Here is a 23,331-nt window from a genome sequence, read left to right as displayed (position 1 = left end):
AGTCACTTGCGTTTACGTACGTAAGTTTCGTTTGAAACGTAAAATTCTCTTATAAGATTCACCGCCGAATTTTCTGTATGCCTGTCCAAATACAGGATATTTTTATCAAATTGTTGACAACTGTTACTGTATATCGTATTGATAAATCATTTAAATATAGAATGTAAATGGGATTGGTGTCATATTTAATTCAATTATTTGGCTACAATTTAAAAAAAAATACAAAATTACAATTTTTAAAAATATATTCACGCACAGTAAGTACAAATAGTGGATTACCCTTTCTGTACGGTACTTTAGGTAAGAATAACACTAGATTTACCGTACTAGAGATAAGAATTACCCTATACTTACCGTACTTGAAGTAATAATTACACTATATTTACCGTACTAGAGGTAAGAGTTATCGTATATTTACCTTACTAGGAAAGCAGTCAATTACATGGACTGTAAATGGACGGAGTGACTACATTCCACTTTGTTATGGAACGGGCAAAATTAACTGAAATGTAAATGAATGGAGTGATGCATTATCAATACATTCTAATATGTTAATGATATGGACATCGTTACCTGAGATGAATATACGTAGGATTGTATTATTACTACACTCCAATATGTTTTCGTACGAACAAGGTTTCAAGACTGCTCTGACTGGTCTGATACCCACAATCATGATTACCTAATGGCAGACTTGGTGCGAGGACTGGTTTTTTTTGTTATTGTTTTAAAATTAACGTACAGACTAGACCGCTAACAAAATTAACTTTGTGACAAGTCCTGACCTTAGGTATCTTCGATCTAAAACAGCCAGATTGAAACCAGAAGTGTTCAAAAATTTAAAATGACTGCTCAGCACTAAGTTTACTTGAGATTAGCATCTGTTAAAAATCGAATAAGTATTCTAAAATATGTTTTTTTTTATATAATATTACAGATTTAAAACAAACAACTAACTTGCATGTGTATAGTTCGATATTATATAGATTTCATTACTGTAAATGTTTTTTATTGTTGTCAAGATATCAATTAAAACCTTGTCATGATTACAAACGAAAATTGACTATTGTCATTGACACCTAATTAGTTTGTATTGCCAACGAGACAACACTCCGTCCAAGTCACAATTAGTAAAAGTAAACCATTATAGGTCAAAGTACTGTCTTCAACGAAGAGCCTTTAACAATCAAGCTATAAAGGGCCCCAAAATGCCTAGTGTATAAACTAATGAAAAAGAAAAAAAACTTGAAACCGTTGTGGCTTTCGTTTCTGTTTTGTACTTGTTAAATGACACCATAATTTGCAGTAAGGAAAACAAGTACATTTGTATACATCTATATTAGGTTAACTAGCATGTGCAAGTGCCCGTAAATTTAAGTGATCAATGTTTTTTATATTCATGTAAGTTGCATTTGTTTTCTCGTGTACCTACCTCAAAATCGGTGAAAATAGATACACCTATAAACAAGTTCAAATACAGTTTTCGAGTGTTAAGGATCGAACATTACTAGACGACCAACCAAATTAATTGTAAAAACTAAACCATTTTTTTAAATACATAACACAAATACAACTGTTATAATTGTAACTTTCTTAAAATAATACAGTAAAAAAAAAACATTAAGAAGTTTACAAAAAATCTTAATGCGTTGTTTACTCTATGTTACATTATAAGAAACAGGATTTCCTGTAAGCCAGGTTTCCAGTGGCGTTGTGACACAGCATAAATGTATATCGAAATTCAAAATATACAAAACGAAGTTAAAAAAAGTATGTTTTTGATCTTTTCATGTTTCTAAGAATAATTCAAACCGTATACATAGTAAACTGCTAACACATTTATTGTTAATAAAGACGATATCATGTCATTGTCAAAAACTAATTATACTTGATATGTTTGTTTTTGAAGGTTGCGACAGTATTGGTCACTTCAGGGGATCAAATTACATATTCACCTGTAAATTTTTTAATAAGTGGTTTGAAGCAAAGGTAAACATTTGTATGCAAAATAACAAAACCATTGATGGTCTCAAAAGTGTACAAACAAAAGGATAAGCATCCCCTATTTAAAGTATTATACGTCTATTTACAACAGATATTACGATTAACAAAACCGATACGTCAATAAACATTCCAAATTAACAGCACTGACCGATCTAAGTTTGTAAATAGTTCAGAGTAGTTACAACAGAAGCTGCTTATTCAAACATCCCAAATATATAGCAGTTAAAGTATAATAATACATGTTGAATGAAGTTTAATAATTGAACCTGATGAATAGTTATATAATGGATATTTTTACTACAAGATTACGACATTGTGTTAAAACGTCTGTTTGCTGAAGTATAACGTTTCCATTGTAGGCTTACTGTGAAGCTCTAGGAGCATTGGAACTGAGGAAGAAAACAATTATCTAAAATACGTAGTTAATTTCTATTTCTTTTGTGCTGATAATAATTTTTGTTACATTTGAAGCGATCAATTGAAAATATTATGTGTTATATACTTAGTATTTAGTTTTTAAGAATTGGTTTGTAATCCGTTATTGTAAACCTAGACGGGATTACCACCTCATATTGATCCCCCGGTACACCTTTTGACTAATACTGTTGTTACACCAGGGAATCCCCGGTACATCTATTGACTTATAATGTTGTTGTATCAGGGATTCTTCGAAACATCTGTTGACTAATGCAGATGTTACATCAGGCGGAACAACCTCCTCATATGGACTCAAATTGATTTAAGTCGTTGTACACCTATTGATTTAGATTATTGTTACATCAGGGATTCCCCGGTATATCAGTTGACCTGTATTGGTGTTACACCAGGAATTCCCCTGTACACCTATTGACTAAGATTCTCGTTGCACCAGGGATTTACCGGTACATCTATTGACTTACATTGTTAAGGAAGTACACCACTAATGCATGGCACCATTCGGGCCATTGCTTTCTGAATTCCTCAATTTCAAGCAGACAAGTTCAATAAAGTGCAGTTCATTGCATGTCAAAGATACACTGTATGGTGTCTTGTACTGAAAAAATCAACATACTTATACTATTGTTTGTCTGTTTGTCTTTTTCAATTTTAGCCATGGCGTTGTCAGTGTATTTTTGATTTATGAGTTTGACTGGTATCTTTCGTCCCTCTTTTGTAGCATATTGCCTTATTTAATGGCATATACGAAAAAACTGGTTTCCGAAATATCTGGTTTAACAAAGCAGGTACTTCAGATCTGACAAACAGGCAACATGTACCCTCTTTTCAAAATTTGGTGCACCTTGTTAAATTTCCAAAACTGTAAGTGAAAAGTGTTCTATAATGATTTCCATTTCGTTAACTTTCATTTGATACCAAAAATACATGAACATTCTACATATTTAGAAAATTATGCGTGGAACTAGGTTGTGTCTAATATGTACTACTATCCGATATGTGCTTTCTTGCAAGGCCCTGGGAACACCTGTAGATTTATATTGATGTTACACCAGGCCGGACAACCTTCTCATATGTACTCTCCGGTACACCTATTGATTTCAATCGTTGAACACCTATTGCTTTAGATTGTTGTTACATTGGGAAATTCCCGGTATATTCATTGAGTTATTTTGTTATTACATCTGGTATTCCCCGGTACACCGTTTGGCTAGATTTCAAGTATCAACAGGGATTTCCCGGTACACCTATTGACTAACATTGTGGGTACAGCAGGCGGGACAACATCCCCATATGTATTCCCCGATTCACTTGGGATAAATCAATATATTTAGATTGTTGTTACAACAGGGATTCCCAATTACACTAATTGACTTAGATTGTTTTTACATGAGGGATTCCCCGTTACACCTATTGACTTATAATGCTGTTTCATTAGGGATTCCACGGTAAACCAATTAACTTCAATTGCTTTTACACCAATGATTCCTCGGTACACCTATTGACTTAGATTGTTGATACACTAGGCGAAAAAAAACTCCTCATATGGACTCTTCGAGACACCTATTGATTTATATTATTGAAAACCTGTTTATTTATGTTCTTGGTACATTAAGAATTCCCCGGTACACCTATTGACTTAGATTGTTTTCACACAAGTGATTCCATGGTACACCTATTGACAAGAATTGTTGTTACACCATTGAATCCCCTCTATATATATTGATATATACTGTTTTTACACCAGGGATTCCATGGTACAACTATTGATTTTAATTGTTGTTACATCAGGGATTTCCCGGTACACGTATCGACGTAGATTGCTGTTACATCATGGATTCCCCGGTACACCTGATGACTTAGATTGTCGTTGCATTAATGATTTACCGATACACTTATTGACTTATATTGTTGTTACACGAGGGAGTGTACAGTGCACCTATTGACTAAGATTGTTGTTTAGTTATGTTTTCCGCGGGACCTTTTGACTTAGATTATTGTTGCAACTGGCATTTACCAGTACACCTATTGACTTATACAGTTGTTACGCAATGACGTTTACGGTACACCTACTAACTTAGATTGCTGTTACACCAGAAATTCCCCGGTACACCTATTGACTTAGTTTGTTGTTACACTAGTGATTCCACGGTACACATATTGATTAGATTGTTGTTACATTACGGTATCCCTTGTACACCTATTGACTTAGTTAGTGGTTACACCATTGATTCAACTGTACACTTATTGAAATAGATTGTTTTTACAACAGGGATTCCATCTACATTGATCTATTGATTTATATTGTTACATATAGGGATTCCCCGGTGCACCTATTGATTAGATTGGTGTTACATTAGGGAATCCCCACTACACCTTTTGACTCATATTGTTGTTACATCAGGGATTCCTCGGTACACATATTGTCTTAAATTGTCGTTTTATTAGGAGGGAAACTATATTAATACAGTATGCCGTTCGTGGTGTTAATGTTCTATCATGTTTGCGTATTTCTAAATATGTATCAACTTATGTTTTACTTATGTTTAGATTGTTGGTGGATAGGCCTATCGGATACAAAGACTGAGGGATCATTTCAGTGGCTTTCGAGTCAACAAGTAACGTTCACTGACTGGTATCAAGGTCAACCAAACCAACCAGCTGCGGACTGTGTTGCATTTAATCCAGATTATTCATGGCAATGGACTGCGGAATTATGCACGAGTACTAGTTATAGACGAGTAATTTTTGAAATTTGGTCGGTATTCATTACTTAGTATCTCTTTGAAATAAGATATCACCTTTTAAGTTTTAGCTTTCTATAAAAGACTTGGATTGATGTTATTCTTAAACAACACCATTGTCCCATATAGTTATTAATGCCATTGTAACCTTATTTGTCACATTTACGTCATGTTGACTAGCAGTTCAACCTCTTAGCTTTAGTAGTACAGGTGTCACGATTGTATACTTAATCATACATTGGTAATAAAAATAAAACAATAAAAGGGTATTGGTTAAATGTACATGGGACAAAACTGCAAACAAGCCATAGAAAAAAAAACAATATCAGAGCTTTAATTCCTGTTCTTCATCTTGACAGTTGATTTAGGGTTTCCAACAATGAGCGAATCAGTAAAACCCTTCAACAAGGTCAGGACGAGTTCTCGAACTAACTTTAGAAATACTCGTTCTGCTTGTTATTGTTAAACATTATTCTGAATTTGATATTTGATATTTGTTTTAAAATAGATAATGCTTCAAAAATTAATTTCCTGCTCGAATTTAGTGTTAAACAATTATAGTGTGGCTGTTCCACTTTAGACATTCCATCAATCTGGTATTGATTGACAAAACGGTTCAGTTTAACAATAATTTTTGACACAATGATCATCCTATCACAGTTTGCTATGAATAAGCACCTTAGTAGAGCAAACTAACTATACGATAGAAAGCATACATATATTATTATATAAACGTATCAGTTTAAAGACAGCTTCCGCACTAGAAATGTTCTTACAATGATTTGAATTAAATAATGATACCATTTTTGTTCTTGTTCTCCAATTTGGTCGTATATCCCGCCGTTTTTCCATGGATAAAAACAAATTAATAGTTTGTATATAATATAATAGTGAACTTGTCTATTTATGTTTATATCCATTTTTGTATTTGCGTTCATAAAGTGCTCAGTTGTAACTTTATATTTCGTTTTGTGAAGATACCAGTAGAAGTCATTGTTTGGGAACCATGCAATAAGATTTAAGAACATGTACTAGGTCATAATGATCAGATTTAATAAAACAATTCGCAAATACAATGTCGTATTACTGTATCTTCCCTGCCTACCGACATGTTGCTACAGTCTTATATCTTTAACGGGTAGATGAACTATGTCATAACTGTCCTTTTTCATTGAGTGTGGATTTGCATGGCGAGTAACACTTGCATTTATGAAATTTAAATCCTGTCACCGCAACCTGTATGCGTCAGTATCTTCCCTGCCTACCGACATGTTGCTACAGTCTTATATCTTTAACGGGTAGATGAACTATGCCATAACTGTCCTTTTTCATTGAGTGTGGATTTGCATGGCGAGTAACACTTGCATTTATGAAATTTAAATCCTGTCACCGCAACCTGTATGCGTCAGTTTGGAGTCCTTGCGTTTTCCTGTGGGTTGTGTTTTTTTTTTATTCATTTGTCTTTGATATCGGTAAATGAGATCAGATAAAAAGTTAAAAACTCCCGTTGCTGTTATAAACATATAGTTATCAAAAGTACCAGGATTGTAATTTGATACGTCAGACGTGCGTTTCGTCTACATAAGACTTATCGATGACGCTCAGATCAAAATAGTTATAAAGCCAAACAAGTACAAAGTTGAAGAGCATGGATGACCCAAAATAACGCTAGTACAATCCTTAGTTTTCGAAAAATTTCATAGTTTTGTAAACAGGAAATAAAAAAAAATGATCATTCCATTGATACTCCTGCCAACACCGAAATGCTGACTACTGGGCTTGTGATACCCTCGCAGAGAAAGCGTCCACCAGCAGTGGTATCGAACCAGTGGTATAAATAGTTATAAAATGTACCACGATTATAATTTTATACGCCAGACGCGTTTTTCGTCTACATAAGACTCATCAGTAAACCTGAGATCACAATCGTATAAGAATAAACCCGTACATTGATGAAGAGCATTGAGAACCAAAATTCCAGAACGTTGTGCCAAAAATGGCTTAGGTAGTTTATTCCTGGGGTAAGAAATTCATTAGTGTTCAAAAAAAAATTCATAGTTTTGTAACAGAAAATTAAAAAAATAAATCACCATAAAATTGATATTCATGTCAACATCGACGTTTTGTCTAGTGGCCTGGTTATACCCTCAGGATGAAACATCCACTAGCAGTGTAATCGACCTATGGTTAGTGGTGTAAATAGTTATCAAGAGTACCAGGGTTATTTCTTTTGATACGCCAGTTATATAACATGGATAAGATAGATATGAATGTGACCAGTAGAAGATGCCGAGTAAAAAACAATACAAAACTACACAGCAACGATACAGCACTTATTCACCATGTTATTATAGTGATTGAATCAAATGATGCTTCATAAAATGTCAAATATCGACACAACATTGTTGATTCTTGTTGTTCTCTTTGTGAAAATGTATACTGATTGAAATAAGAAAAGCAGATGATACGCAAGGTCGAAAAATACATAATTCCTAAAAGTTTATCATTAAACCAATCAAACTGATATTTCGGACGAGGTTGCAAAGCTGACACCTCCTTTGTCTTAGTAGTTATCAAAGGTACCAGGGTTAAAAAATAGTACGCCAGACATGCGTTTCGTCTACATAAGACTCATCAGTGACGTTCATATCAAAATATTTGTTAAGCCAAACAAGTACAAAGTTGACGATCAGAGTGATGATCCGAAATTCCAAAAGGTTGTGCCAAATACGGCTAAGGAAATCTATGCCTTGGACAAGAAAATCCTTTGTTTTTCAAAAAAATATTTTGTAAACAGGAAATTTATAAAAATGACTTAGATAACAAACCAAAGGTACACTATCAAATCGCATTTTCCTTTCCTCGATGGCATAAAACCGCATAACATGGCTTCGCTATATACGAATATCTATGTAAATGATGTCTTCTAAACGTTGCAAGCACACATAACTACAACAGTCATTTTAGAAAATTACCATAACAAACAATGACAAGATTCAGCATTCAAGGCTTTCTAATATTCGGATAATATGAATCCTGATATAAGTAAATTGTAAAAAGTACAAAGTTTTTATGATAGGGTTGAAAGTTGAACAGGCAGTAGCATTGTGGAAATGCTCTTCAACTTTGTATTTGTTTTTGGCTTATAACTATTATGATCTGAGCGTCACTGATGAGTCTTGTTAAGACCAAACGCGCGTCTGGCGTATTATATTATAAGCCTGGTACCTTTTATAACTTTTAAGGATGACGACTATGGTACCGGATTTGCAGATGACTGATAATATGTCAAAAGCATTTTACATTGCATGAACATTTTATCGAGTCTAAGTTATCGAAATTAAAAAGATGATTACCATGAGTCCCAATTTGATATAACCAATGAAATTCCTAAAATATCACTAAACAACAAGTAGACTCGCAAGTCCAAATAACAGAATTCGGCAAATAACCAAAATGGAACGGAGGCAAAAGTGACGTAAACACTATATCGCTTTAAATATGATATGACTGTTCCCTACGGCCTGGGTTAGCTATGTTCTGATTGTTTTGGCATTAGCGATCATATGACTTTTTGTGTCAATAGTTTTGTTGTATATGTGTTCTTTCAAAGGCAAAATATATCTCCAGTTACTGTGTTTTTTTTCTTCTTCTTGGAATATTTAACTGTTAGTTTGTTATTTCTGTTGATTGATTTTGATTGTAACTTGACGTCTAGGGGCAATTGTGTTATTTCTGTTGATTGATTTTGATTGTAACTTGACGTCTAGGGGCAATTGTTTTATTTGTGTTCAGAACGAGTATTTTTCAAACGTCCCAGATAGCAAACATAAGTGTTTAGTTGAGGCTGGTTTTAAATAGACTGTCGGAATTGATAAGTCTGTCTAAATTGACGAGATGTTAAATAATTATACACTGATGAGTCTTTTGTAGACGAAACGCGCGGCTGGCGTAAATATAAAATTGCAATCCTGGTATCTTTGATGAGTTTGTTTATTATACACCACTTTATGTATCCTCACACTGTACATTTGACGAGATGGTATATAATTATACACAACTTTATGTATCCCTACACTGTATGTTTGACGAGATGGTACATATTTATACACCACCTTATGTATCCCCACACTGTATGTTTGACGAGTTGGTACATACATATATACACCAACTTATATTTGATGTATCCGTACACTATACAATTGACTAGATGGTACATTATTATACACCACCTTATGTATTCCTACAGTTTATGTTTGACGAGATAGTACATAATTATTCACCACCTTATGTATCCCTTAACTGTATGTTTGACGAGATGATTCATACATAATTATATACACCACCTTGTGTATCCGTACACTATACAATTGACGAAATGGAACATAATTATACACCACTTTATGTGTTCCTACACTGTATGTCTGACGAGATGGTAATTAATTATACACCCCTTATGTATCCCCAAACTGTATGTTTGACGAGATGATATATACATATATACACCACCTTATGTATCCGTACACTATACAATTGACGAGATGGTACATGATTATACACCATCTTATGCATCTCTATACTGTGCAGTTGACGAGATGTTATATAAGTATGCATCCTCACACTGTACAATTTCGTTTGAACATTTGGCAAAAATCAGATTCGTTAATCCAAAGCAAAAAGGTGAATAACGATATAAAATCAATGTATCAAATATATAGATTTACATTTTGGAAGAGACTGTTCAAAATTGGGAACGACGAAATGCAAACCCTGATGTTTATATCCCATTATATCAAATGGTTGTCGATGCAAAGGATAACTTTTCTATCCTTCTTCTAATTAAAAGAAAACATGTCCTTTCTTTTATAATACTGCATGCATATCTGTTAATTAACGAAACATGTACACGCGGCCGTAATGTGCTTTTAATTTGGTCTTTTGATAAGAACTTCCCGTTTTGAATTTTCCTCGGAGTTCAGCATTTTTCGTGATTTACTTTTAATTTATGAAATGCTTGGTCTGCACCCAACAGTAATACTTTATAAAAATATAACCTTAATACTAAAATGAATATTTCACAGCTGCATACAACATTTCGGAAAAATAACCTTTAGGCTTTGTATGTAATGTCAATCACTTCTTGCAATACAGTTCATTACTCGATGTCACTGCTGGTGAACGTTTCGTCGGTATCACCAGCACAGTAGTCGGCAATCCGATATTGACATTGATATCAGTTATATAAAGCAAATATACAAAACACATATTGCTAAAAAAGTTAAATCACAAAAATACAAAACTTCTTGGAAAATTCAAAACAAAAAGTCCTCAATCAAATGTCAAAATCATACGATAAAACATATCAAACGAATGGATAACAACTGTCATATTCCTGACTTGGGACAGGCATTTTCAAAAGTAGAAAAGGGTGGATTAAACTTAGTTTTATAAAGCTAAACCTCTCACTTGTATGTCGGTCCCATCACATTCCATAATATTTACAACGATCTTGAACTAAACAGACAAAGTAGGTAAAATAGTCAAAATGTGGGTACAGCAGTGATCACAATATCAAAACAAACAAATATGTAACGAAAAACACAAAAAGTATCTATCAAATTTAAAAAAAACACATACATAGCTTCGCGTGTATGACGTCATAAAATTTAAACGTCACATACATGGCGGTATCAACATCCAAATGTAGTCATTTGTTAAACTAAAATAGTTGATACGATACCACTAAAATTCAAAATGAAAAAAACCTTATTAAATGGCGTATATGTTGAAAATGGTTGATCAAATATTGGATAAAGTTACTTTAGGTACGTTCAAACTCATCAGTCGAAAATAACCTGACAACGCTATATCTAAACAAAATGACAGACAAACAGATTAAAATCAAAACAAAAAGACAGGCAGACAAACAGATTAAAATCAAAACAAAAAGACAGACAAACAGTTTAAAATCAAAACAACCAACTAAACTAAACAAAATAACACATAGAAAACCAGAGACTGAAGCCAAACATACATGAACCACAACAAGGCATACGTAGTTTACCGTTGTACAAAAGTCTGAAGACAGACATACAAGAACCACAACAAGGAAACAGTAGTTTACCGTGGTACAAAACACTGAAGACAGACGTGCATGAACCACAACAAGGCAAAAGTAGTATACCGTGGTACAAAACACTGAAGACAGACATGCATGAACCACAACAAGGCAAAAGTAGTATACCGTTTTACAAAATACTGAAGACGGACATACAAGAACCACAAACAAGGCAAAATTAGTATACCGTTTTACTAAAGGCTGAAGACAGACATACACGAACCACAACAAGGCAAACGTAGTATACCGTTGTACAAAAGTCATAAATCAATTGAGAGAAAAATCTTCATTGGGACTACAAACGACAAGAAATTGAACATTATCCATCCAAAACTTTATAAATAACACATACAATATATAGTAAAATACATGAATGTTAGATGTTCTCAATACCGTGGCTTGTCGTATAGCACTGCATATTCACATTCGGTAAAACAGTCATTAGCGGGAAAGGTAACGTTCTGTACTTAACATACATACGACATATATGTTAAAACACAATATAATACGTTGTACACAAGTCATCATAAGTTGTTCTTTGGCTCTCTAAGGACGAGGAACTTACACGAAGCATCGGATTACACTTCATTTTTTTGATGTTTTAGGGACTGCTGTAAACAAGTAGATTTTAAACCAGCCAAACAAACAATATATGTTGTAAAACGACATGCACTTCAAAAAGGGTTTTGTTGTCAAACAAAAAAGACGGAGGATCTGTTATGTAAACAAAATTCCCACAACGGCTCTTTTAACTAACTTAGTCCAAAGAGCAAAAACATAGTTTTTAAGATCCTTTGCTGTTCATCGTCCGTAGAGACAATTGCTTAATTTCAAAAGGTAGTTTTGATTGATTCTGGTTAAATTTTGTTTCTTTTAAACCATCCCTTTTTATACATTTTACATCCGGGCGTTTCCAAAGTCAGATCCTGTCTTGTGTACTTGTCTGATCAATCACATTGTACAAGGGTCTTATCTCAACATACAGGTTCCTTAATCTCTGTCATGTCTACTTGGCTGGACAATCAGATTGTGCAAGGGTCTTATCTCAACATGCAGGCTCGTTAGTCTCTGTCATATCTACTTGGCTAAACAAACAGATTGTACAAGGGTCTTATGTCAACATACAGGCGCCTTAATCTCTGTCATGTCTACTTGGCTGAATCATCAGATTGTACAAGGATTTAATCTTAACATGCAGGCTCCTTAGTATCTGTCATGTCTACTTGGCTGAACAAACAGATTGTACAAGGGTCTTATGTCAACATGCAGGCGCCTTAATGTCTGTCATGTCTACTTGGCTGAACAATCAGTTTGCACAAGGGTCTTATATCAACATGTAGGCTCCTAAACCTCTGTCATGTCTACTTTGCCTAACAATAAGATTGTAAAAGGAGCTTATTTAAACATGCAGGCTCCTTAATCTCTGTCAATTCGACTTGGCTTAACACTCAAATTGTACAAGGGTCTTTTTTCAACATGCAGGCTCCTTAGCATCTGTCATGTCTACTTGGCTGAACAATCAAATTGTACAAGGGTCTTATGTCAACATGCAGGCGCTTTAATCTCTGTCATGTCTACTTGGCTGAAACATCAGATTGTAAAAGGGTCTTATTTCAACATGCAGGCTCCTTAACCTCTGTCATGTCGACTTGGCTTAACACTCAGATTGTACAAGGGTCTTTAATCAACATGCAGGCTCCTTAGTCTATGTCATGTCTACGTGGCTGAACAATCAGATTGTACAAGGGTCTTATGTCAACATGCAGGCTCCTTAATCTCTGTCATGTCTGCTTGGCTGAACCATCAGATTGCAAAAGGGTCCTATCGCAACATGCAGGCTCCTCAGTCTCTGCCATGTCGACTTGGCTGAAAACTCAAATTGTACAAGGGTCTTATCTCAACATGCAGGCTCCTTAATCTCTGTCATGTCTACTTGGCTAAATAATCAGATTGTGCAAGGTTAGTATCTCAACATGCAGGTTCTTTAATCTTTGTCATGTCTACTTGCCTGAACAATCAGTTTGTACAAGGGTCTTATCTCAACATGCAGGCTCCTTAACCTCTGTCATGTCTACTTGGCTGGACAATCAGATTGTGCAAGGGTCTTATCTCAACATGTAGGCTTCTTAACTTCTGTCATGTCTACTTGAATTGGCTGAATCATCAGATTGTACAAGGATCTTATCTCAACATGCAGGTTCCTTAATCTCTGTCATATCTACTTGGCTGGACAATCAGATTGTGCAAGGGTCTTATCTCAACATGCAGGCTCCTTAATCTTTGTCATGTCTACTTGGCTGAACAATCAGTTTGTACAAGGGTCTTATCTCAACATGCAGGCTCCTTAACCTCTATCATGCCTACTGGGCTGAACAATCAGATTGTACAAGGGTCTTTAATCAACATGCAGGCTCCTTAGTCTATGTCATGTCTACTTGGATGAATCATCAGATTGTACAAGGATCTTATCTCAACATGCAGGCTCCTTAGTCTCTGTCATATCTACTTGGCTGAACAAACAGATTGTACAAGGGTCTTATGTCAACATACAGGCGCCTTAATCTCTGTCATGTCTACTTGGCTGAATCATCAGATTGTACAAGGATTTTATCTCAACATGCAGGCTCCTTAGTATCTGTCATGTCTACTTGGCTGAACAAACAGATTGTACAAGGGTCTTATGTCAACATACAGGCGCCTTAATCTCTGTTATGTCTACTTGGCTGAACCATCAGATTGTACAAGGGTCTTATGTCAACATGCAGGCGCCTTAATGTCTGTCATGTCTACTTGGCTGAACAATCAGTTTGCACAAGGGTCTTATATCAACATGTAGGCTCCTAAACCTCTGTCATGTCTACTTTGCCTAACAATAAGATTGTAAAAGGAGCTTATTTAAACATGCAGGCTCCTTAATCTCTGTCATGTCGACTTGGCTTAACACTCAAATTGTACAAGGGTCTTTTGTCAACATGCAGGCTCCTTAGCATCTGTCATGTCTACTTGGCTGAACAATCAGATTGTACAAGGGTCTTATGTCAACATGCAGGCGCTTTAATCTCTGTCATGTCTACTTGGCTGAAACATCAGATTGTAAAAGGGTCTTATCTCAACATGCAGGCTCCTTAACCTCTGTCATGTCGACTTGGCTTAACACTCAGATTGTACAAGGGTCTTTAATCAACATGCAGGCTCCTTAGTCTATGTCATGTCTACGTGGCTGAACAATCAGATTGTACAAGGGTCTTATGTCAACATGCAGGCGCCTTAATCTCTGTCATGTCTACTTGGCTAAACCATCAGATTGCAAAAGGGTCCTATCTCAACATGCAGGCTCCTCAGTCTCTGTCATGTCGACTTGGCTGAAAACTCAAATTGTACAAGGGTCTTATCTCAACATGCAGGCTCCTTAATCTCTGTCATGTCTACTTGGCTAAATAATCAGATTGTGCAAGGTTAGTATCTCAACATGCAGGTTCTTTAATCTTTGTCATGTCTACTTGCCTGAACAATCAGTTTGTACAAGGGTCTTATCTCAACATGCAGGCTCCTTAACCTCTGTCATGTCTACTTGGCTGAACAATCAGATTGTACAAGGGTCTTATGTTAACATGTAGGCTTCTTAACCTCTGCCATGTCTACTTGGCTGAATCATCAGATTGTAGAAGGAACTTATCTCAACATGCAGGCTCCTTAGTCTCTGTCATGTCTACTTGGCTGAATAAACAAATTGTACAAGGGTCTTATATCAACATACAGGCGCCTTAATCTCTGTCATGTCGACTTGGCTTAACACTCAGATTGTGCAAGGGTCTTATCTTAACATGTAGGCTTCTTAACTTCTGTCATGTCTACTTGAATTGGCTGAATCATCAGATTGTACAAGGATCTTATCTCAACATGCAGGTTCCTTAATCTCTGTCATATCTACTTGGCTGGACAATCAGATTGTGCAAGGGTCTTATCTCAACATGCAGGCTCCTTAATCTTTGTCATGTCTACTTGGCTGAACAATCAGTTTGTACAAGGGTCTTATCTCAACATGCAGGCTCCTTAACCTCTATCATGCCTACTGGGCTGAACAATCAGATTGTACAAGGGTCTTTAATCAACATGCAGGTTCCTTAGTCTATGTCATGTCTACTTGGATGAATCATCAGATTGTACAAGGATCTTATCTCAACATGCAGGCTCCTTAGTCTCTGTCATATCTACTTGGCTGAACAAACAGATTGTACAAGGGTCTTATGTCAACATACAGGCGCCTTAATCTCTGTCATGTCTACTTGGCTGAATCATCAGATTGTACAAGGATTTTATCTCAACATGCAGGCTCCTTAGTATCTGTCATGTCTACTTGGCTGAACAAACAGATTGTACAAGGGTCTTATGTCAACATACAGGCGCCTTAATCTCTGTTATGTCTACTTGGCTGAACCATCAGATTGTACAAGGGTCTTATGTCAACATGCAGGCGCCTTAATGTCTGTCATGTCTACTTGGCTGAACAATCAGTTTGCACAAGGGTCTTATATCAACATGTAGGCTCCTAAACCTCTGTCATGTCTACTTTGCCTAACACTAAGATTGTAAAAGGAGCTTATTTAAACATGCAGGCTCCTTAATCTCTGTCATGTCGACTTGGCTTAACACTCAAATTGTACAAGGGTCTTTTGTCAACATGCAGGCTCCTTAGCATCTGTCATGTCTACTTGGCTGAACAATCAGATTGTACAAGGGTCTTATGTCCACATGCAGGCGCTTTAATCTCTGTCATGTCTACTTGGCTGAAACATCAGATTGTAAAAGGGTCTTATCTCAACATGCAGGCTCCTTAACCTCTGTCATGTCGACTTGGCTTAACACTCAGATTGTACAAGGGTCTTTAATCAACATGCAGGCTCCTTAGTCTATGTCATGTCTACGTGGCTGAACAATCAGATTGTACAAGGGTCTTATGTCAACATGCAGGCGCCTTAATCTCTGTCATGTCTACTTGGCTAAACCATCAGATTGCAAAAGGGTCCTATCTCAACATGCAGGCTCCTCAGTCTCTGTCATGTCGACTTGGCTGAAAACTCAAATTGTACAAGGGTCTTATCTCAACATGCAGGCTCCTTAATCTCTGTCATGTCTACTTGGCTAAATAATCAAATTGTGCAAGGTTAGTATCTCAACATGCAGGTTCTTTAATCTTTGTCATGTCTACTTGCCTGAACAATCAGTTTGTACAAGGGTCTTATCTCAACATGCAGGCTCCTTAACCTCTGTCATGTCTACTTGGCTGAACAATCAGATTGTACAAGGGTCTTATGTTAACATGTAGGCTTCTTAACCTCTGCCATGTCTACTTGGCTGAATCATCAGATTGTAGAAGGAACTTATCTCAACATGCAGGCTCCTTAACCTCTGTCATGTCTACTTGAATTAACAATCAGATTGTACAAGGAGCTTATCTCAACATGCAGGCTCCTTAGTCTCTGTCATGTCTACTTGGCTGAATAAACAAATTGTACAAGGGTCTTATATCAACATACAGGCGCCTTTATCTCTGTCATGTCGACTTGGCTTAACACTCAGATTGTACAAGGGTCTTTTATCAACATGCAGGCTCCTTAGTCTCTGTCATGTCTACTTAGCTGAACAATCAGATTGTACAAGGGTCTTATGTCAACATGCATGCGCCTTAATCTCTGTCATGTGTACTTGGCTGAATCATCAGATTGTAAAAAAGGTCCTATTTCAACATGCAGGCTCCTTAACCTCTGTCATGTCTACTTGAATTAACAATCAGATTGTACAAGGAGCTTATCTCAACATGCAGGCTCCTAAATCTCTGTCATGTCTACTTGGCTAAACAATCAGATTGTACAAGGGTTTTATCTTAACATGCAGGTTCCTAAATCTCTGTCATGTCTACTTGGCTGGACACTCAGATTGCGCAAGGTTCTTATCTCAACATGCAGGTTCCTTAATATTTGTCATGTCTACTTGCCTGAAAAATCAGTTTGTACAAGGGTCTTATCTCAACATGTAGGCTCCTTAACCTCTGTCATGCCTACTTGGCTGAACAATCAGATTGTACAAGGGTCTTATCTCAACATGTAGGCTTCTTAACCTCTGTCATGTCTACTTGGCTGATCATCAGATTGTACAAGGATCTTATCTCAACATGTAGGCGCCTTAACCTCTGTCATGTCGACTTGGCTGAACACTCAAATTGTACAAGGGTCTTTTATCAACATACAGGCGCCTTAATCTCTGTCATGTCTACTTAGCTGAACCATCAGATTGTACAATGAAAAAAATGATTTTAGTGTGACGTCCATTTTCACTAAACTAGTACGGTATTTTAGTTAGGGGCAAGCTGAGGCCCACCTTAATTGTAAGATGTTCTCACTTCGTTGAAGATATATTGGTTGTATTCGACTTATACATGGATCTACTTTTTGGTCGGGTAACAAAAGTTTTGTAAACATAAAATGTTTGAAGTGTTGACATGAATATCAATAATGTAGTCATTTTTATATGTTTCCGGTTTACAAAACTTTAATGTTTTCCGAAGTGTCGACAACTGGGCTGGTGATACCCTCGGGGACGAAACGTTCATCAGCAGTGGTATCAACCAAGTGTTGTTAATAGTTATCAAAGGTACCAGGATTATCGTTAAGTACGTCAGATACGCAGACGAGCGTTTCGTCTAAAAAAGACTCATCAGTGACGCTCATATCAAAATATTTATAAAGCCAAACAAGTACAAAGTTCAAAATCATTGAGGGTCTAACATTCAAAAAGTTGTGCTAAATACGGCTAAAGTAATCGTATATCTTATTCAATGGAAATCGCGAAATGTTACACCCGCAAAAATAATCCGCGATACGGTATAATGAAACACGCAAACGTCTTAACCTTAATATCTGTATTTTGTATTTTCCTTAAAATAACAAAAAAGTGTATATACAAGGCTAGTTTTGTGTTTATATATATATATATTCAATGAAAATCGCGAAATTACATATAGATATTTTGACATCATGCTATTACTGAAGAAGGATTCTGTTATCTGAAATATCTATTTTATGGTTATTTTATGGCGATGTTGTACCTTTTTATACTTGTTATATATTATATTTTGTAGTGCACTGAATAATATTAAATGATCTATCGCCCTGTAAGATTAATCGTTGACTCTTTATTCAGTCAATTTCTATATATAAATATATATATTACAATGAAATTTTGCTGATATTTATATTTTCCGGTTTGTTCTCATCAAAATTATATCAAGTATCAATAGAAACATATGACCATAAGTCGGATGTAGTTAAGTACTTTGTTTTTGTATAACATGGATAGATGTGTCGTGTCAAACAATTGAGATACACATATTTTTTTTTAAATTAACTGATTACTTACATACATAGTACTTTAGTATCCAACACATGGCTAGTGGACTATTCTTGGTTTGACATCATAGCTACGGTTAGTACTTTGCTTAACTTGTATGTATAGAATATGTGACACAATTATACGATAAACCGTATAATATTTCCTTATATTGCACACTTAAACATTTCATTTAAGGGGTAACATGGTATTATACACAGACAATGTAGATCTAAGTCATTGTCATCATACACAATTCGATGTGTAAAATTCAATAAAGACGTGATCAATTCAGTTTCAATTATCATTGAAAACAACAATAAAAGAGTGACATGTATTACTGTATACACCCTCATTACATTTTTTGTAGTTGGAGGTTCAGGTATAACACTTAATATTGAAATATGTAAGAACTTCTTTAACATTAAATATATTTCTATTTTTTGGCACAAGATTAAACATTAAAAAATACGAATCTGATAACAAAGCCCTCAATTCAGGTTCAATAAAACATATCACAGGAAACCATACTGCCGATATATATAAAGAGTGTGTTCTACAATCGGAGACGCCCATAGGCAAAGAATCCGCATTATATCTCGTGTATTGTTCCTCTCTCATAAATATGCAATGTATATGCCCGTATAAGCCAATTATGAAATACTTTCGGATTCTCTAAATGATGTCACATTATGTGTATGTCTTAATTTGTATTAATTTTCTCGAATATTTGTCAAATCTGTGTATATATGCAATAGTATGCAGTTTATGTTGTATGTTTCTTCAACGTGGTTAATGAATCGAATGAAAAGGAATTGTTACATAAACATGTTAAGCTTTTCTACGATACATAGTCAATTCACACATTAATTAGTGAAAATGGCCAAACGAGGATACATGTGTCTCTAGTTTATTTAATAAAATGTAGAGTGAAATAATTTTCCTATATTAAAGAATTTCTATACTTCAAATTTTAATATCGTGAATTATTGATTGTATTAATTATTGTTCTTGTATCAAACGGCTGTGTCGTGTAGACAAATGAACAAATATCTTAGTGGGTCAATGAATTAATGAATGAAATAGAGTGTTTTGTCGTTTCAAAGAAAACCATGATAAACATGTCTAGCTCACAAAAATTGGTATAAATTATCCTAGGAGTAAAACATTTAGGAGATAACTGTATTGTATTTTAAGCTCCGACGGCATCAATTGTGGATTTGATAGTCGCAAATAAAGTTTACTGGCGGCGCGTTAGCGGAGACAGTAAACGTGTATTTGCGACCATCAAATCCCCAATTGATGCCGTCGGAGCTTAAAATACAATATTGTTATCTCCATTCTAATGAAACTGACAGAAAACAACGTTAAACCATGTATTTAAAATCTGCCATATGCCGTCTGCGCTTGCGCGTACGTCCCATAGCATCAATTGTCAATTGATGCCATGTAAGAAAGTGACATTATCCAATCAAAATGAACGTTACAAACGTTGTTGCATTAGAATTTGTGATGTTAGCTAATTTTGCGAAGTGAATGTGATAAAACTATAGGATTAACTATCGATTGAAATAGAAGTTTACGTATTTACGTTTGTTGTTGTATTGTAAACATCAAGTATTTCCTTTTATCTCTGACTATTAAAACAATAATGTAAAAGTTTTATCCAGGAAAGATGTATCAATATAGAACGGATTTGGTCGACATTACGATACTTTAAAGTAAAGTGTATTTTGCACTAGTGAAACATATTATTAGTGCTTTCTACATTATATATGGTCATTTTTATAAATTTTCTGTTTACAAAACTTTGAATTTTTCAAAAAACTAAGGATTTTCTTACCCCAGGAGTAGATTACCTTAGCCGTATTTGGCACAACTTTTTGGAATTTTGGTTCCTCAATGCTCTTCAACTTTGTATTTATTTGGCTTTTTGAACTATTTTGATCTGAGCGTCACTGATAAGTCTTATGTAGACGAAACGCGCGTCTGGCGTATAAAATTATAATCCTGGTACTTTTGATAACTATTTACCTTGCAAAACTTTACAAAACCGTTATTTGTTGAATTGATACAACGGGGATACGAATGAGTTTTTTTATAATCAAGATTCCTACTCGATTTTCTACTTGTCTACATCTAAAACCTTAAGGATAATGACACTTGTAAAAACCAACAGCCTCCTCACTTTGTTTTAGTATATCGTTGCAAATTAACCTCACTCAGTTTCTTTAGTTCTGAAAATTATATGGTTTGTTATTCAAAAAAATGATAGACATATTATATTGTCGACATTCCTAACTCGATAGTATACGATGAACATTATTAAAAAAACAACATGCAGTGTGAAGCTGCTGCAACTATCGGGCCTTGATATACAATTTGCAGTAAAGGTAAAATAAGAGAAAAACACAGAATTCAAAGGGAAATTCAAAACGGAAACTCCTTTCTAAAACTGCAAAATCAAAAACTGAAACACATCTTTTGAATAGCACACAACTGTTATATTCCTGACTTGATTCAGCATTTCCTGCATAAGTACTAATATGAGTAAGGCGCAAACTTAAAGGCCAGCTTTATACCAAGACTTTTTTCCTATATACTGATTGATTGTTGGTTGCTTAACGTCCAGTGGCAAATATTTCATGCCAACAGTTTTTGTCTAAAATAAAATAATAAGTTCAGATGAAAAATATCTGTGGCACGATCATTTAACTTCAAAAGGAAGGAGGGGTTATGTTTATTTTCTTGTCTAAATAATTATGACGTCTTTTTTATTTGATGGGTCGCAGGAAGGCATCAACACTAACATTTTAAATAACCTACCTAGACGTCATTATCATTTTTTTCTTTGCAACATCGCAGAAGGCGTATGACAATGGAAAAATTTAATATAGAATTCCTTGATTAGAAAAAGTATTTTTTAATCGGATTTGCATGACAAAAAACATCTCACACTTCCATTTCTCTTTTTCAAAGTAAAAACAAAATGCCAACCTACCTACCCACTGTTTCTACTTTTGGGTAGGGTTTGGGCAAACTAAAATACTTTTCAGTGTTGCCTAACATTGGAAGCGCTTCGCATGTAAAACATTTGACTCAAAACAAAAAAAACAACCTCACCACGTTGAAGCTAAATGGTGGCTCCCTTAAGCTTATTGTTTTCTGCCGAACATTAATTTATTGGTGATTTATATAAATGACCATGCTAAAATTCATTATCTTATTATATTCATTTTTCTTTCTTTGCAAATTCAACCAAATCTTAAACATCATACAATACAATACAATACAATATTTTTCTTTTCCAAATTAAAGAGCCCATTAAGACCATAACATTAATAACAACATGACAAAAATATTATGACATTTGTTAAATTTGAACAAAATATAAATACTGTTATACAATTCATAAATTTATTAACGTTTTTTGTCAATTTTCATGGAAGCTATTTAAAATTTGAAGGGATAACCTGCTCATGTTTGTTGGTTTCTACATCAATGTAATGTACATGTACTAAATTAGAGTCAGCTTTAAATCATTTCAACCATTTTGAGCTTTCTTTCCAAGTTTTTATTTTGACGGCAAAATAAAATTGAGAATGGAAATGGTAAATAATGTTTAAATTTGCTTTCGAGTAATGCTATCATGTCGCTGTTGTTGTCTAAGGACACATTAGGATTGCGGTCAATAACTTTTGTTTAAGTGAATGGACCCCTATGACAAATGTATGAAATTGTATCAGAAGGTTCAATACTTAAAAGTAAAGTAAGAATTTATTCTGGGGGTTATTGTACCAACAGATTAGGAGTCAGTTGTCATAAACAACATCATGTTGGAACCACTGCTGTAGTTAAACCCTTGCTTTAGTAAGACATTTTTTTTGGCGTCGTGGGACTCAATGCTGTAGTTAAGGGGGCTCCTGGGTATAAATCAATTTTTTTTTCTAATATAGGATTTCGCTATAATTTTTTATAAATGAATTTTATCATATACTTAAAAGAAAAATGAAATAAAAATATGGGGTCACCGTTCATTTTAGCTCACAATCTGCCTCCGGAAGAAGCATACGTTTTTGTTAATGTCCTTTTTTTCTGTTGAACTAATAGGAGAAATAGAGGTTATATCGAAATAAAAAAATAACCTAATTACAGAAATTGCTTAAATTTTACAATTATTTAGTTTATGTACAGCTTATATGAAAACGAAAATAAAAAATATAGGTCACCGATGAGTTAAAAAAGATATTTCAAATTTAATGCCAAAAAATGGCATTTTTCCACCAAAGGGAGATAATTTGGAGCTTTTTCAATGATATAAACATTTTAAAAGTCATCTGGGGCCAAACCGAATCGATTTGTTGGGTTGATTTTTTACCATATCATAAAGTAATAACTAATAGTGTAATAAATAAAATTTGTAATGAAAAAATAAAGGTTCAATTTTTCGCTGAAATTTTTGTACCCACGAGCCACCTTAAACCCTTCTTTGAGTAGGACTCCTATTTTGCGACGTGGGAACCACTGCTGCAGTTAAACCCTTGCTAGGGTAGGACTTCTATTTAGCAGCGTGGGACTCACTGCTATAGTTGAACCCTTGCTTGAGTAGGACTTCTATTTAGCGTCATGGGACTCAATGCTGTA

This window comes from Mytilus trossulus, unplaced genomic scaffold (genome assembly GCF_036588685.1).
Source record: "Mytilus trossulus isolate FHL-02 unplaced genomic scaffold, PNRI_Mtr1.1.1.hap1 h1tg000122l__unscaffolded, whole genome shotgun sequence".
NCBI classification, from domain to species: domain Eukaryota; kingdom Metazoa; phylum Mollusca; class Bivalvia; order Mytilida; family Mytilidae; genus Mytilus; species Mytilus trossulus.
Note: the sequence above shows the minus strand (reverse complement) of the source record.